At 37.3% G+C, this 12,871-nt stretch overlaps 1 long non-coding RNA gene across 2 annotated transcripts; it reads right to left on the bottom strand.

Moving 5' to 3' along the window:
* Positions 1-10,301: 10,301 nt before the first annotated feature.
* On the bottom strand, positions 10,302-11,425 carry LOC113472638. Of its 2 annotated transcripts, none has more exons than XR_003394866.1 (2): positions 11,370-11,425; positions 10,302-10,463 (listed from the first exon to the last, which is right to left on the bottom strand). It is a non-coding gene; the product is annotated as an uncharacterized LOC113472638 (long non-coding RNA). The 2 variants fall into 2 exon arrangements; XR_003394864.1 differs by lacking the exon at positions 11,370-11,425 and adding an exon at positions 11,317-11,363.
* Positions 11,426-12,871: the final 1,446 nt, after the last annotated feature.

Below are 12,871 nucleotides of genomic sequence, written 5' to 3'. Positions count from 1 at the left end.
TTTTTTTTTTTTTTAAAAAAAAAAAAAAAAAAAAAAAAAAAAAAAAAACAAGTTTCCATTTATTTTTGATCGACAAAACTCTCAGAACATAAGTTTTTTTTTTATATATAAATGGTATACCCATCCGTATAAGCAGAGCTTGTGCCACAGATGGGGACTTGACTTTATTTGTGTCGTTTTACCTTATCTGTAAAATCACTTTATTCCTGTAAAATCACTTTATTCCTGCAAAATTACCATATTCCAGCAAAATTACCTTATTCCTGTAAAATCTAGCACAGGCACATTGTAGTCCCTTCTGTTGCATTTTCCTCAACAATTTCAATCGTGCCTTCTGTTTGGTCATCATTTTCTTCAGGAACCAATGATATTGCATGATTGATGTTATATAACTTTTTTTTTTACTTTATTAGACAGCTTATTCAATGATATTCAACCTTTTTGTTTACTTTATTAGACAGCTTATAACGAACCTATATCATATTAGGATCGATTTCATTATACACTTTGCCCAAAAACGCTAGGTATTCTATAGAATGCCGGGTTTATATAGAATGCCGGTAAAATAAATATTTATATGTCTATTAAATGTGGCCACAAATAACAAATACGAAGTCTTGCGAAATGGAGAACGAAACGATTAAATAATGTATTTGAAAAAATGCTCTAAAAATAGAGTTGGTAGGTTGGTACTGCTAATAGAATAGGTAGGTACTGCTTGATCATATCATAGTAAAAATAACTATTTAAGAGAGATAAAAAGCGAAGAGGAGAGAAAGAACGGAAGTAAAAGAGGAAAAATAAACTTGAAAGCCCGTTTAAATTCACTGGGCGTTCGGAAAAAATTCGTGTCGTACCGAAGTGGGAACATTCTCACTTAAGTTACACTGCCTACAAGGACATTTTGTGTCGTTCGGGAGAAAAAATCGTGTCGTGTGTAGTGGGAACACTCTCAACTACATTGTACCTACAGGACATTCGGGGAAAAATCGTATGAAACGCACAAGTGGGAACGGACCTTAAGGAGAGACAGAGAAAAAGCAACGAGGATAGCTGGGTGTGAAATATTAATATTCGAACGAGAGTGTGTATGTCTGTAATTTCCCAGGCATAGTGCTGTCAAGCGCGCGAGTTCCTCAGTGCTAACTTCAACAATGGCCACCTCCTGTAAAAAAAAACTCACTGCCTTAAGAGTTCTATTGGAACACCCTGTTTTCACTTAATTAAACCCCAATGTCCACATGGCCACCCTGTACCTAGAATCTAGATGTAATACTATCTATTACAAGGTTCCCTGATGTATCACCACGGAATCGACATATAGGTATGTGAACTGAGGAGTATAATGTTGCTACAATGGTTTTTATTTATTTATTTATTATTATTATTTTTTTTTTTTTTAGATGTGATAGAATGGTATAAGAACGGAGATCGTCAAGAAATCGAAGAAAAAATTACGAGATAGGAGAAAGCCAGTCGTTCCACTATTCACTCGTAAAATTTTTGTAGCCAAAACCAAATGTCAGCTCAGAGCAATCACCCCAGGGCTGACGAAAAACGCCGACCCCGTCTGAACACGGGAAAACGCAAAGAAAAAGACGAGATGTCTCTATTTTCAATAGGTACAGAAATATTGTTCATATTGAAAAAGTTCCCCATGTCGACCTGTTCCGATTTTTCCGCACGTGAGTGTATAGTAAAAGCTACAATTCGACCTTAACACGAAAACAACCTCTGAACTACAAAACCACGACCTTTCCTTAACACTAGATCGATCCATATTTATATCACAACTCAAAACGTTGATTATTTATAGAGGAGATAGCGTAAGCTTCATTTATTTATATCTATGTACACATCCATCCTATTTATCTGTCTATATATTCATTTATCTATACTATATGTACATCCATCTATTTATTTATGTACTTATATTTATAGTTCGAACGAGCTTCGTAAAGTAGTTATTAACGTATTATAAATATGTAAATCATTTCTAATCAGGTAATTAAAATTAGGTACTTTTATAATGAGTGAAACTACCTTTATAAGTGCAAGTTATAGTAGGTTAAATTATTAGTAATCCAAGAGGTATTTTATTCAAAATCAGATCCAAGATAGGTATCCATAGTGCATAGTACCAAGAACACAAACTCAAGGCCATATAATAATTATGAATCTATCGTTAGCAGTTCTATCAGTAGTATGACCTTTACGGGTGATAATGAAAGCATCAAGCGTCTGGCCTATCTAGTTTTAAAGGCGTTGCAGAAGGAGAACAAGACGTGACAAAAATGTGCTTAAATTTCAGGCTTTCAGGTTACTGAGAAATCTAGTTTTAAAGGCGTTGCAGAAGGAGAACAAGACGTGACAAAAATGTGCTTAAATTTCAGGCTTTCAGGTTACTGAGAAGGGGGGGATGGTGGATTTTTACATGACAGGCAGACTCAACGTCATGGAATAGCTTACCTTGGTACAGCGTTCAGATTTTAATCCACAAACGAGGTAACACTTTCAGCGTTCTCTTTACATCCTAAAAAACAGTACAATGCATCGAATAAAAGAAAACTGGACACAGATAAAACTTTAAAAGAGAAAGCTTGAAGGGAAACACTTTTTCTTTCCCAACCCCAAGAGTAGAAATCAAATTTTTCTTTATCACGACAACAACAAAATAGAAGGAAAACACAAATGGAAAACAGCTGATTACAGGAAAAAAATACAAAATGGCTGCCAAAAATGACGTCGAAATTTTGAATGCGTTTGCGTTTACAACGAGAAAGAAGAACGAGGGAGGGAGAAATAAAATCCCGCATGTGGGAATATTTTCGTTGTTGCTTCGTGTGGGATTTTACACAGTTGCCAGTTCCACGAGCATAAAAAGATAAATCTCGAGCATAAAAAAAACTCGGACCGAGTTTTACGACTGAATAGGTACCTACTTCCTTTTCTAGAGTTCGAGTTTGGAACTTTGGAGTGTTTGAAAACTACCTAAAATATAAATCTAATAGGTTTTTTCTTTATCACGACAACAACAAAAATAGAAGGAAAACACAAATGGAAAACAGCTGATTACAGGAAAAAATACAAAATGGCTGCCAAAAATGACGTCGAAATTTTGAATGCGTTTGCAACGAGAAAGAAGAACAAGGGAGGGAAAAATAAAGTCCCGCATGTGGGAATATTTTCGTTGTTGCTTCGTGTGGGATTTTACACAGTTGCCAGTTCCATGAGCATAAAAAGATAAATCTCGAGCATAAAAAAAAACTTGGGTGGGCCGAGTTTTACGACTGAATACTTCCTTTTCTAGAGTTCGAGTTTAGAACTTTGGAGTGTTTGAAAACTACCTAAAATATAAATCTAATAGGCAAATAAGCTGGATTGCAACTATCTAAAAGTCTGTACCTACCGTCTTTCTATGGGGTAAATGTTTAGAACCTTTGTCACCAACAATTTATTAATTTACCAGTTTTCTATGGGGTGATTACCTCAGGTTACCTAATACCTAACCCAGTCTCACTTGCTCATTGCATACATGGGTACTTTCTCTTTTGACCAGGAAAATTATTCAAAAACTGTGATGAATTTCTATTAGAAATTTTCCAAGCTTCTAAGCTGGAAATATGCCTGTTTTCCATGTGCTAAATCAGGGGTTCCCAAACTTTCTCAAGCCACGGACCCTTTTTGAATTTCATGATTTCTCGCGGACCACTTAGCAGTGTGACCTTCTTCTCAGACATAATAAAAGATCCTTTTGATAGCAGCTAGAATTTTGCAAGTCACCCAACTTAAAGACTTAAACAGAACTGTGAAATAAAAAAGAAAATATTGCCTGTTTTCCATGTGCTAAATCAGGGGTTCCCAAACTTTCTCAAGCCACGGACCACTTTTGAATTTCATGATTTCTCGCGGACCACCTAGCAGTGTGACCTTCTTCTCAGGCATAATAAAAGATCCTTTTGATAGCAGCTAGAATTTTGCAAGTCACCCAACTTAAAGACTTAAACAGAACTGCGAAATAAAAAAGAAAATAAGAAATACATCGACATTGATGGATCTTTTAAAAATGGAACAAATTTATTTTAATGAATGTGTAGCATTTGATAAGGATTTATGGGATTATTACTTTCTATTTTTTTTAATAGAACGATTAGAAGATTAGAACACATAGAACATTTTTTAATAGAACGATTCAGGTAATTTCTTAATTTTTATTTTATTGAAACTTTAATTAGGTACCTACCTACTGGAAATTTGAAAATAAAGAATTGGTATTTTCAGATTCAGGTAGGTAGATATTTATTTTGTTTATGGATCTTTTAAAAATGGAACAAATTTATTTTAATGAATGTGTAGCATTTGATAAGGATTTATGGGATTATTACTTTCTATTTTTTTAATAGAACGATTAGAACACATAGAACATTTTTAATAGAACAATTCAGGTAATTTCTTAATTTTTATTTTATTGAAACTTTAATTAGGTACTGGAAATTTGAAAATAAAGAATTGGTATTTTCAGATTCAGGTAGGTAGATATTTGTTTATTTCTGTTTTATTTTACATTGACAAAAAAGTTTATCTTTTGTTTTTTTTTTTAGGACAAAATTATTTTTGAAATTTAATTATTAATTTTAAAAAGATTAAGTTCCTGGATATTTTTTAAAAGCTATTTTTAATGGGAAACGCGATTTTTTATTGGTTAGAAAGAAAGAGGCAATTGAAGTTTTTAATAAGTGACGGATTAGGAAGATAATCGTTAGGTATTTAGTTTTACCTACATGTTTATGCAATTACTTCTGATCTTTATTTTAGTGCACAATGAAAAAAACAAAAAAAGGGGAAAGAGTGGAGTAGATTTAAAAAAGGTTGAAAAAAAATCACTTTTAAATATTATAATTTTAACTCTCCCCAATAAAATCAATTAAAAAGAATCACTTTTCCTTGCGGTGTTGAAAGTTTGGTGAGTTTGAAGCCCTGTGGACAGAAAAAGGTGAAGGTGTTAATGATGAAATTAGGTACTTCGGTATACCTATACCTAATAGATCAGTAGCGCTTACTTGGGTGATGTATCAAAGTCATAGAGCAGGAAAAATGAGGACCAAGGACCAACGGAATTTTTCTTTTTCTTCTACGAATGTTTTCGTTTTCTTCTAGATCCCGAGATAAATCGATTTAAAAAATACTGGTAAATCGAGAACTTTGACGTCACGGCCTACACTCCCGTACACGATGACGTCACATCGAATATGCCGAGCAAAGCTCCCTCGCAGGCAATACAATAATGTGTTTGTGGGCATACTTTTCTGCGCATTTCTTTCTGCTCCTCCGCAAGCGTGTTTGCATACTGGCACTACCTAGCGGACGGAAAAAAACAACTGCGTAAAGTCTGACGTCACACATCTTTGAACTCTTTCATTAGAACGGAAAATGAAAATTGAATTTTCGATGTCAAAGTGTAGCTTGCAGGGCTACCTATCAAAACAAAAACAAGGAATCTCGTTCAAAAACAACATGGAAAAAGAATTCCAATTGCATTGAATACTTGTCACTAACACTAACTAGCCTAGTCAGCTTGGAAGTGAGCCTGCTTTGTAAGCGCTAGGTCGTGGGTTCGATTCCCGCCCGGAGCGAACTTTAACATCTAAGCTTGTATTTGGAATACTATTGAGCTATGAGAAAATTTCAATAGGTATGTAAGAAAAATATTGAACTATGGAAAAGATCGTTCTCGGAATGGCTGGCTTTCTCCTATCCTGCCCTCCGACTATCTTTGATTTGAAACTATCAGACCTCCATTTTCTTGCAATAAATCCCTCTCTCAAACCTCTTGAGAGGAGAAAAAAATAATAATAATAATAAACGAGTTAAAACTAAAACTTCTGGTTCTTGGAACAATTGCTTCATTTGTTCAATTATTTGAGGTTGAACATTAATATCTCCGTCTCCAATATGTATTCAGTTTGAACCAGATACAGGTACTACTTAGTCAGAAGTATCAGAGTGCTGTAGGTACACACTATAGTTCATCCAGATCAATGTGACAGCAATGAGTCATCAACCCAAAATGAAGGAACCAATCAGATTGCAGGAAATCCTTACATTGTTGCAATTCAGGTAAAGGTCTATTTTTGATAAACTCTCTCTTCTAAAATGCAGAGGTAGCTCTAAGTTCGAAGAATCACTTTTTTTATTTCATTGTCCCCAATGTCTCTCCGGCAGGCGCGTAGTAGTTGATCCCGAAGGAGCGGTCCCAAATCTGAAGCTGCTCCAGAGAGACGCCACTTCCGCCACATACCACAAGGACCGCCGGCCCGGCGGTCAGGTCCACGTACCCCTGGTCGGCAAGGTCACGTACCACACCGCAGTAGATGGCGGACAGAGCCGCCCCACATGCTGGCTCGACCACTTGACGCTCCGAGTCTGGGGGAAAAACGGAGGGATTTGTGTTAGTAGGGGGCGAAAGAGGGATTTTGGTTTATGAAATTTTTCGAGCATTTGTAAGGCTACTCACTATCCGGTAGACCTGACAGGGGAAATTTTCAGCCATACCTGTCAGGTCTACCTGAGAGTGTGTGCTCGTCAGGTATCAGGTAGACTTGACAGGCGGACTTGTTCAGGTGTACCTGTCAGGTGTAACTGTCAGGTCTACCTGAGGACTATGCAATAGTCCTATACAAAAATGCTAACTCTTCCCTCCATGCTAACTAGGCTGGAGAAGAAGCTTAAGGAACTTTTTTAGAATGTTAAAATTTTACGAAACGTGTGATAAAATTTGACCATGAAATCGACTATGCAATAGTCCTAAACAAAAATGCTAACTCTTCCCTCCAAGCTAACTAGGCTGGAGAAGAAGCTTAAGGAACTTTTTTAGAATGTTAAAATTTTACGAAACTCATTGTATCCAATACTTCTTTTTTGTGTTTTTTTTTTTAAAAAAAAAAAAAAAAAAAAAACAAGTTTCCATTTATTTTTGATCGACAAAACTCTCAGAACATAAGTTTTTTTTTTATATATAAATGGTATACCCATCCGTATAAGCAGAGCTTGTGCCACAGATGGGGACTTGACTTTATTTGTGTTGTTTTACCTTATCTGTAAAACCACTTTATTCCTGCAAAATTACCATATTCCAGCAAAATTACCTTATTCCTGTAAAATCTAGCACAGGCACATTGTAGTCCCTTCTGTTGCATTTTCCTCAACAATTTCAATCGGGCCTTCTGTTTGGTCATCATTTTCTTCAGGAACCAATGATATTGCATGATTGATGTTATATAACTTTTTTTTTACTTTATTAGACAGCTTATTCAATGATATTCAACCTTTTTGTTTACTATATTAGACAGCTTATAACGAACCTATATCATATTAGGATCGATTTCATTATACATTTTGCCCAAAAACGCTAGGTATTCTATAGAACACCTTGGTATTCTATAGAATGCCGGGTTTATATAGAATGCCGGTAACATATATATTTATATGTCTATTAAATGTGGCCACAAATAACAAATACGAAGTCTTGCGAAATGGAGAACGAAACGAATAAATAATGTATTTAAAAAACTGCTCTAAAAATAGAGTTGGTAAGTAGGTACCTACTGCTTGATCATATCATAGTAAAAATAATAGAAAGTAATAACTATTTAAGAGAGATAAAAAGAGAAGAGGAGAGAAAGAACGGAAGTAAAAGAGTAAAAATAAACTTGAAGGCCCGTTCAGATTCACTTGGCGTTCGGGAAAAAAACGTGTCGTACCGAAGTGGGAACATTCTCATTTAAGTAACACTGCCTACAAGGACATTTTGTGTCGTTCGGGAGAAAAAATCGTGTCGTGTGTAGTGGGAACACTCCCAAATGCATTACCTACAGGACATTCGGAGAAAAATCGGATGAAACGCACAAGTGGGAACGGGCCTCAATAATAATAAGCAGGGCCATTCACAGCCTAACCAGGTCTCAATGCTAACTTCAACAATGGCCACCTCCTGTCAGAATAAAAAAAAAAACTCACTGCCTTGTTAAGAGTTCTATTGGAACACCCTGTTTTCACTTAATTATACCCCGATGTCCACATGGCCACCCTGTACCTAGAATCTAGATGTAATACCATCTATTACAAGGTTCCCTAATGTATCACCACGGAATCGACATATAGGTATGTGAACTGAGGAGTATAATCTTGCTACAATCTATGATGATATCTGATTTCATTCACATGACTAGATACCAAGGTACATGAAACCTATGTAAGTACCTTGACTTGAACAAACATACTGAGGTCCAAGTTTTTAGCTTGATGATTTTGCATTGAGTTTGTCGGTACATTAATAGTACCTATTATTACTTAAGTAATTAATTAAAAAAGTAAAACAAGTCATCTGTCTGTTTGTTCAATCATGACTTTGTATTTGCATTTAGTTTGTTTGAAACTATTTGTTTATTGGTCTGTCCTCTGTTCCACCAGAACTACAAGGAGAGACAGAGAAAAAGCAACGAGGATAGCTGGGTGTGAAATATTAATATTCGAACGAGAGTGTGTATGTCTGTAATTTCCCAGACATAGTGCTGTCAAGCGCCCGAGTTTTTCCCATTTCTGTGATGAATATTTTAATATCCTGCTACAAAAAATCCCTCCTACAACGCTTCTACATCCATTTTCATTAAAAAAAAAGGAGAGAAAAATGATATGGTGGTGTAGCTACACAGCTACATACATAGGTATATGTCTTTTGATGGAATTTGTTATACATTTTCCCCCCATAAAATAACTTTATTCAATAGATTTTTTTTTTTTTTTTTTTATGTGAACTCAGGCCTTAAAAAGGAGCCCATTTTTTGAGGGAGCTTCACAAAACACATCTACTTAGGTACTAACTGTGATAAATTGATAATTGAAGCTCAACTAATGCTAGAACTAAATGAAAGTGAGAATTTTGTATTGATTTAAGCACTTACAGAAGGGAGACATATTGAATATCATTATTAAGAAGTAGGTTTCGATTATTTTACCTACATTATCACACTAGGTATGGGGTTCACTGGGAACCTGAAACACAGCAGATAATGGTAAAAAGTCAGATAGAATAGAATATACGATGAGAGGCATACAACGGGATGGGCATGCTACGACACAGACCACACGAGTCTAATGTATCAGTTGTTTCATTGCTACGAAATAAAAATGGGGTGGCGGTGAAACACACATTTTAAAAAGAAAGAAAGAAAGAAAGAAAAATATATGTCTTTTTTTTAGGTTTGATAGACGGAACTGTAACTGCTGAGGTCTCATCGTTCCTACAGCGAAGAGAGGAGAGGATAGAAGAATCCAGCCGTTCCGAGAACAAACTTTTCTTTTAAAAGAGATTTATTTGATAGAGGGAACTGTCGCTGCCAAGGTCTTGTCGTGACGACAGCAAAGAGAAAAGAAGAGGATAGGAGAAAGCCGGTCTTTCCGAGAACGAACTTTTTCTGTTTAGGATAAAATCCGCCCCGGGCAGGAATCGATCCCGCGAACTTACGCTTAAAAGGCAGACCCTCCAAGCTAGCTAGGTCGGCAAGTGAAAAGTAAAACAAAGAACCAACCAATCAATTAAGCAAACAACCAAACAAACAGATATTGTAAAGAAAACTAAAAGAAAAATTCTCAAGTTAAAAGTTAGGAAATAAGAACACGTTTCGTTCAATCGATAATTTCATAATTTGACCCTTGGTCCTCCCATCAGTCCATTGTTTTACTTCCGGTACTTTTAGTCAGACATTCGAAATGCTTCCTCATTTTTTATCACCATTGACCACACGAGTCTAATGTATCAGTTGTTTCATTGCTACGAAATAAAAACGGGGTGGCGGTGAAACACACATTTTAAAAAGAAAGAAAGAAAAAAATACCCTGTTTACACTGCCGGAATGAGACTGAAAAGTCCTTTTACCCCAGTAGTCTAAACAAGGTCCTGTGTACAGAATAGTTTTGCAATCTTATATTATAAAATTTACAGTATACATAATAAAAATAATTTGCTTAGGTACCTGATTAAAAATTAATAGTCAGATAATGCTTAAAACCCATTCATACTGAGACTGATTAGTCCTTTCAGGCGTGAAGAGTTCATGGGGGCATTTAAGGAACAAAGTACAGATAGGAGAGTGGTTAAATAGAAAAAAGTCAAATGTTTTGAAGTCAAGTTTTTGAAGGGGCTCATTCAGTTTCCTAACTTTGCAGATAAAAAAAAAAAAAGATCGCTGATCGACACACACACTAAAGGGGAAGAAATAAACAAATAAACTAGACTCAGCTTACCTTTGGTTGGATCTGAAATCCGCGGAACTCTTCAGCAGTCCATCATCAATACCACTTGGTACGATCACATACTTGGGATACGTCTCACACAGTTCGTAATTCTGATTGGCGGAACACTGGCGCCATCTGACGGGCGCCTCGTCAAACTTCATCCGTTCCCACTGAAATCAATCGGGGTTTGAAAATGCATTAGAATGGAAGAATATACCTTGTGTATCCTGCTAGAATGAGACTGAAAAGTTCTTTTTCTCCCGCAGTCAAACAACAAGGTTATAAAATAAATAGCAAGATTTTGCAACCAAAATTAGTCGAAGTTGACAAGTTAACAGAACTCTTGAACGTTATTTGACGAAAACTTGTTTTCTGCGCAGGTTCAGAAACAAGTTTTCATCAAATAACGTTAAAAAGTTCAATTGACGGGACGCTAATTTTGTTTGCAAAAGCTCGCTAAAAATAGCGTCGATAACACAATGAATGCACCAGTTTCCCCCATGGACTGCTAAAGACAACAAAAATTGCGAGTTCTTGTTATCTGGTGAGACTGAAAAGTTCTTTTTCTCCCGCAGTCAAACAACAAGGTTATAAAATAAATAGCAAGATTTTGCAACCAAAATTAGTCGAAGTCGACAAGTTAACAGAACTCTTTAACGTTATTTGACGAAAACTTGTTTCTGCGCATGTTCGGAAACAAGTTTTCATCAAATAACGTTAAAGAGTTCAATTGACGGGACGCTAATTTTGTTTGCGAAAGCTCGCTAAAAATAGCGCCGATAACACAATGAATGCACCAGTTTCCCCCATGGACTGCTTAAGACAACAAAAATTGCGAGTTCTTGTTATCTGACTTTTCTCGGCCCCACTCAAGCTAGGTGAGATTAATATGAGTAGCTTATCAACGAATGGAGAGTAAAACCCAGTCGAAAAAAAATAATAAAAAAAAAAAATAAAAAAAAAACAGAATCGATCAAACAGGCATTTCTTCAATCTCAGTGAGTATTCTCAGTGAGTTCTTACCTCGCTTTGGAACGTGTCCCTGTAGGAGTACGGAGGATAAGGTACAGTCTTACCTCGCTTTGGAACGTGTCCCTGTAGGAGTACGGAGGATAAGGTTCATTCTTACCTCGCTTTGGAACGTGTCCCTGTAGGAGTACGGAGGATAAGGTTCATTCTTACCTCGCTTTGGAACGTGTCCCTGTAGGAGTACGGAGGATAAGGTTCATTCTTACCTCGCTTTGGAACGTGTCCCTGTAGGAGTACGGAGGATAAGGTTCATTCTTACCTCGCTTTGGAACGTGTCCCTGTAGGAGTACGGAGGATAAGGTTCATTCTTACCTCGCTTTGGAACGTGTCCCTGTAGGAGTACGGAGGATAAGGTTCATTCTTACCTCGCTTTGGAACGTGTCCCTGTAGGAGTACGGAGGATAAGGTTCATTCTTACCTCGCTTTGGAACGTGTCCCTGTAGGAGTACGGAGGATAAGGTTCATTCTTACCTCGCTTTGGAACGTGTCCCTGTAGGAGTACGGAGGATAAGGTTCATTCTTACCTCGCTTTGGAACGTGTCCCTGTAGGAGTACGGAGGATAAGGTTCATTCTTACCTCGCTTTGGAACGTGTCCCTGTAGGAGTACGGAGGATAAGGTTCATTCTTACCTCGCTTTGGAACGTGTCCCTGTAGGAGTACGGAGGATAAGGTTCATTCTTACCTCGCTTTGGAACGTGTCCCTGTAGGAGTACGGAGGATAAGGTTCATTCTTACCTCGCTTTGGAACGTGTCCCTGTAGGAGTACGGAGGATAAGGTTCATTCTTACCTCGCTTTGGAACGTGTCCCTGTAGGAGTACGGAGGATAAGGTTCATTCTTACCTCGCTTTGGAACGTGTCCCTGTAGGAGTACGGAGGATAAGGTTCATTCTTACCTCGCTTTGGAACGTGTCCCTGTAGGAGTACGGAGGATAAGGTTCATTCTTACCTCGCTTTGGAACGTGTCCCTGTAGGAGTACGGAGGATAAGGTTCATTCTTACCTCGCTTTGGAACGTGTCCCTGTAGGAGTACGGAGGATAAGGTTCATTCTTACCTCGCTTTGGAACGTGTCCCTGTAGGAGTACGGAGGATAAGGTTCATTCTTACCTCGCTTTGGAACGTGTCCCTGTAGGAGTACGGAGGATAAGGTTCATTCTTACCTCGCTTTGGAACGTGTCCCTGTAGGAGTACGGAGGATAAGGTTCATTCTTACCTCGCTTTGGAACGTGTCCCTGTAGTTTTTTTGTTTTTTTTTTTTTTTTTTTTTTTTTTTTTTTTTTTTTTTTTTTTTAAGAGGTTTGACAGAGGGAACTTTAACTGCTATGGTCTTATCGTCCCGAAATCGAGGAGAGAAGGAAGACAGGATAGGAGAAAGCCAGCCGTTTCCGAGAACGAACATTATCCCATCAGGATAAAATCCGCCCCGGGCGGGAATCGAACCCGCGGCCTAGCGCTTACAAGGCAGACGCACTACCAACTAAGCTAACTAGGCTGGCTCAGGTAGAGATAACAGGAACGTCTGAACAGGTGCGGCTGTCAGATCTACCTG

This window comes from Diaphorina citri, unplaced genomic scaffold (genome assembly GCF_000475195.1).
Source record: "Diaphorina citri unplaced genomic scaffold, Diaci psyllid genome assembly version 1.1 scaffold78, whole genome shotgun sequence".
In the NCBI taxonomy this organism is placed as follows: domain Eukaryota; kingdom Metazoa; phylum Arthropoda; class Insecta; order Hemiptera; family Psyllidae; genus Diaphorina; species Diaphorina citri.
This window is presented reverse-complemented; position numbering and strand designations above follow the sequence as displayed.